Source organism: Trichechus manatus, unplaced genomic scaffold (genome assembly GCF_000243295.1).
Source record: "Trichechus manatus latirostris isolate Lorelei unplaced genomic scaffold, TriManLat1.0 scaffold00027, whole genome shotgun sequence".
Taxonomy (NCBI): Eukaryota; Metazoa; Chordata; class Mammalia; order Sirenia; family Trichechidae; genus Trichechus; species Trichechus manatus.
The window spans coordinates 14,332,879-14,338,483 of NW_004443963.1; the positions used below are offsets into that span (position 1 = coordinate 14,332,879).

At 44.1% G+C, this 5,605-nt stretch overlaps 1 protein-coding gene across 3 annotated transcripts in view; it reads right to left on the reverse strand.

Moving 5' to 3' along the window:
- LOC101341820 (apolipoprotein L3-like) overlaps positions 1–5,271 on the reverse strand; it is a 31,740-nt gene extending 26,469 nt beyond the window's left edge. For 2 of the 3 annotated variants that reach the window (XM_023729034.1, XM_023729032.1), the window contains exon 1: positions 5,105–5,271. The gene's annotated coding sequence lies outside the window, so the exon portion shown is untranslated. The other variant, XM_023729033.1, reaches the window with a different exon arrangement.
- Positions 5,272–5,605: the final 334 nt, after the last annotated feature.

Below are 5,605 nucleotides of genomic sequence, written 5' to 3' on the forward strand. Positions count from 1 at the left end.
ACCTGCATAAGTGGAAAAACATACCTTGCTCATGGATAGGAAGACTCAACACTGTGAAAATGTCATTTCTACCCAAAGCGATCTTCAGATACAATGCAATCCTGATCCAAATTCCAATGGCATTTTTTAATGAGATAGAGAAACAAATCACCAACTTCACTTGGAAAGGGAAGAGGCCCCAAATAAGTAAAGCATTACTGAAGAAGAAGAACAAACTGGGAGAACTCACACTACCTGATTTTAGAACCTATTATACCACCACGGTAGTCAAAACAGCCTGGTACTGGTACATCAACAGATACATAGACCAATGGAACAGAATTGAGAATCCAGATGTAAATTCATCCACCTATGAACAGCTGATATTTGACAAAGGCCCAAAGTCCGATAACTGGGGAAAAGATAGACTCTTTAACAAATGGTGCTGGCATAACTGAATATCCATCTGCAAAAAACTGAAACAAGACCCATACCTCACACCATGCACAAAAACTAACTCAAAATGGATCAAACACTTAAATATAAAATCAAAAACAATAAATATCATGGAAGAAAAAATAGGGACAATGCTAGGACCCCTAACACATGACATAAACACAATACAAACTATAAGTAACAATGCACAAGCACCAGAAGAGAGGCTAGATAACTGGGAGCTCCTAAAAATCAAACACTTATGCTCATCAAAAGACTTCACCAGAAGAGTGAAAAAACAACCTATAGACTGGGAAAGAATTTTTGTCTGTGACAAATCCAGTCAGAGTCTAATCTCTAAAATCTACAAGATCCTGCAAAACCGCAACAACAAAAAGACAAATAACCCAATTAAAAAATGGCAGAAGATATGAACAGGCACTTGGCCAAAGAAGATATTCAGGAGGCTAACAGACACATGAAGAAATGCTCACGGTCATTAACCATTAGAGAAATGCATATCAAAACTACAATGAGATATCCTCTCACCCCAATGAGGCTAGCATTAATCCAAAAAACACAAAATAATAAATGCTGGAGAGGTTGTAGAGAGACTGGAACACTTATACACTTTTGGTGGAGATGTACAATGGTACAACCACCTTGAAAATCGATTTGGCACTTCCTTAAAAAGCTAGAAATAGAAGTACCATACTAGCCAGCTATCCTGCTCCTTGGAATATATCCTAGAGAAATAAGAGCCATCACACGAATAGATACATGCACACCCATGTTCACTGCAGCACTGTTCACAATAGCAAAAAGATGGAAACAACCTAGGTGCCCATCAACCAACAAATGGATAAACAAATTATGGTATATCCACACAACGGAATACTATGCAATGATAAACAACAATGATGAAGCCGTGCAACATCTTATGGAGGAATCTGGAGGGCATTATGCTGAGTGAATTTACTAAGTCACAGAAGGACAAATACTGTATAAGACCACTATTATAAGAACTCAAGAAAAGGTTTAAACACAGAAGACAACATTCTTTGATGGTTACGAGGGTGGGGAGGGAGGGTGAGGGTTATTCACTAACTAGACAGTAGACAAGAATGATCTTAGGTGAAGGGAAGGACAGCACACACTACAGGGGAAGTCAGCACAACTGGACTAAACCAAAGCTAAGAAGTTTCCTGAATAAAATCAAACACTTTGAGGGACAGAGTAGCAGGGGTAGGAATCTGGGGACTATGCTTTAAGGGGACATCTAGGTCAATTGGCATAACAAAGCTTATTAAGAAAATGTTCTGCATCCTACTTCAGTGAGTGGCATCTGGAGTCTTAAAAGCTTGCAAGCGGCTATCTAAAATGCATCAATTGGTCCCAACCACCTGGAGTAAAGGAGAATGAAGAACACTAAAGACACAAGGAAAGTATTAGCCCAAGAGACAGAAAGGGCCACATAAACCAGAGACTTCATTAGCCTGAGACCAGAAGAACTAGATGGTGCCCGGCTACCACCAATGACCGCCCTGACAGGGAACACAACAGAGTCCCTGATGGAGCAAGAGAAAGGTGGGGTGCAGAACTCAAATTCTAGAAAGAAGAACAGACTTAATGGTCTGACTGAGACTGGAGGAACCTCAGAAAGCATAGCCCCCAGATTCTCTATCAGCCCAGAACTAAAACAATTTCTGAGGCCAACTCTTCAGACAGCGATTGGATTGGACTGTGGTACATAAAGTGATACCCGTGAGGAGTGTGCCTCTTAGCTCAAGTAGATACAAGAGACTAAATAGGCAGCTTCCGTCCAGAGGTGAGACGGGAAGGCAGAGAGGGTTAGGAGCTGGTTGAATGGACATGGGAAATCAGGGGTGGAAAAGAGGAGTGTGCTGTCACAGTATGAGGAGAGCAATTAGGGTCACGTAACAATGTATGTATAAATTTTTGCATGGGAGACTAACCTGAAATGTAAACTTCATTTAAACTACAACAATAAAAAAAAATTTTTTTAAAGGATGGAAGATCAAAATGTAAATCAGAAAGAAAAAACTTACAAACATACTGGAAGAAAGAATAAACTTAATGTTCAGTTGGAGAAATCTTTCTAATCAAGGCCCAAATTCCAGAATCCATAAAGGGAAATGTGACAGATCTGAGCTCTTCAAAATAAAAATTGCAAAGAACACCACAAAGAAGGATTACAATAAACCAGGAGACAACAGTGGCAATGCTCATAGTAGGCAAAAGGTGAATATCCACTCGACGCGAAGATCCCGCAAATCAACATGCAAAGACAGAAACCAATTTTTAAAAAGTAGATAAGAGATATAAACTGATAATTCCCGGAAGAAGAAGCACAAATGAACACTGAACATATGAATAGATACTCATTTTCACTGGAAATTCAAAAGATGCAAGTTAATAAAAAGAGACACACTTTTGAAACCTAAAAGGACACATGATAATCAGTTGGCGAGGAGGTGGGCAGCACTCCCTCATTCCCCATAGACAGGAGTGTAAAAGGTTTCAGAGTTTTGGAGGATAACCTAGCAACGCCCACAAATCTTAACATGTGCCTATTCTCTGCCCCAGCAACCACTCCTATGTCTCTAAGCAACAGAGACAACAGGCTAAGTGTGCAAGCACATGGGTTTTAAGATGTTTAGTGCAGCGCTGTATTTAGCACCAAAAGAGGGGGAAATAACTAAATGTCCATTCCTAAGGGAGTAGATGCGTAGCCCTGGTGGCACAATGCTTAAGCACTGGGCTGCTACCCTAAAGGGTGGTGGTTCAAACCCACCAGCCACTCTGCGGGAAAAAAGATGTGGCAGTCTGTTTCCCTAAAGATTACAGCCTAGGAAACCCTATGGGGCGCTTCTATTCTGTTATATAGGGTCGCTGTGAGTCGGAGTCAGCTAGATGACACACAACAAGGGAGCAGATAGGTCCATTAGGGTCCATTCATACTAGGGAATACTCTGGAGCCATTAAAAAGAGTGAGGAGGAAGAAGCAGCAGCATATAATAAGATACCATCAGTAGCCTGTAAGAGTCCCTGGGGTGCACGAATGGTTAAACACTCAGCTGGTGACAGAAAGGTTGGAAGTTCAAGTTGACACAGAGATGCCTGCAAAGAAATGCCTGGTGACCTACATCTGAAAAATCATCCATTGAAAACCCTATGGAGCACAGTTCTACTCTGACACACATGGGGTTGCCCTAAGTCAGTGTCAACTCAAGGGAAGGTGGAAACTGGGAGTAGCCTGTAACAGAAAGTGAAAATGTAACCCTCCACAGAGCTAGGTCCACCCAGTGGGGTGTAGGCGGGAGAAGAGGAGCAAGAGAGGAAGCGGGGGAGGGAGAGGGGAAGTAGAAGGGGGCCATATGCAAAGTTTAAATTTTTTTATTTGGTTTCAAGATTTCAACTTAGAAACTTTACACCAAAAAATCTGTAATTCTGGGAATCTCTTAAAATGAGAGACCTGGTAAATTAGGCCCACACTTCACCCAGCAATTCTCATCTGTATCTGAGGGTGCTTCCAGTTCACCCCAGTTCCCCACAACCCCTACTTCCCCCTCACTCCCACTGCCCAGGCATTGCCAGAAGTCAGCCATGGGGTCAGCAGAGCAGAGAACTCTAACCCCATTTATCAGCTGACGAACTGAGGCCCAGAGAGGGAAAGTGATTTGCCCAGGCTCTCACAGCTCTTGGGGGGCTGAGTGGAGGCCAGTACCAGGCCTTCTGACTCTGGGATTTAAGACAAAAATTATTAAAGTAAGAAGTGAAACTCTATTCTGTCCCCACAGACATCGTTACCTCTGGTAACAGCTTGGTCTGTGCCTTCCAGGTTTGTCTCTGCTTCTACAAACACACAGATCTAAGCACACACTCCAAAGGTTATGCTCACACATATGCAGTTTGGTCTTTTATTTTAAGATCACAAAGCCGGGATGGCGATGTGGATACCATTCCACAACGTGCCCTCCTAACTCCCTATGTCTGTGCCATCTTTTCATTCCGGACACACAGGACTTCCTCTCTCTTTTCCCAACATCCGGCAGTCCTGAACAGGAGGCTGGTGGAGTGCAGGGGCTGGAGACCTGCTATCTATCTGCTCGGCCTCTCTTCGTGTGGGCAAGGCACTCTGGCCCACTCACTGCCCTCTCAGGGCCTCAGTTTCCCCCCAAAGAGCCAGGCACAGAGCAGGTTCTCAGACAGGGTAGGTAGAACAACCTCTGGATTCCTTGTACCTCCAAAGATGTCCTTTGCCCCCATCAGGCCTCAGCAGCACCACTCCTTCTCCTCCTCCTCTGCTTCCTCAGAAGTGCCCAAAGAGTCAGACACACCAGCACCTACCTTCTCTGGTCAGCTGGCCAAGTCTCAGGCAGCTTGGAACCCATGCTGAGCCTAGGGGAGCATTGTAACCCCATCTGAGCTATCCTCCACACACCACTGCTCACGGGCACAGAGGGAGGGAGAGGGCAGACAAATCTTCATTCAAATTCGGAGGCTGATACAACTTAGCTCTGTGACCTCGGACCCATTACCTAGCCTCTCTAAGGTTTGATTTTTCCTCCTCTAAAAAAGGATGACGATAATCCTTTTCTTACACAGTCGTTCTAAGAATGGGATGGTAGGTCATAACCCTCCCCCTCTCACCCTGCCCCCAACTTACCAAAGAATCAGCCCCTTTCGAAATTTGAATAAGATCTGGCTGTTCTTAGGTGCGTGCACCAAACACCTGCCTGAGGGCCTGAGTATTTGTGCAGTCACCCGGCACATTCTCTGCGTCTCCAGTTACACTCGCGAATTCGAAAAGGAAACCGAAAGCCACAACCTCGGAGCAGCTCAGGACAAACACTTTAGAAAGCTCACCAGCCCGCAGCACCACCCTCAACCCAGTCCCACCCCCTTGGCTGACCACTGAGAGGAGCAAACGCAGACCTGACATTCCTGGCCCTTCCGGACTCAGCCCATCCTGCCTCACTTCCTGGGGATCTGCAGGGTCTTCTAGAAGGATCAACTCCACCACATAAATAAAAGTAAATCAAAGAATCACATGATCATCTTAATTGATGCAGAAAATGCATTTAACAAAGTCCAACACCCATTCCTGATAAAAACTCTCAATAAAATAGGTATAGAAGGGAAATTTCTCAACATAATAAAGGGCATC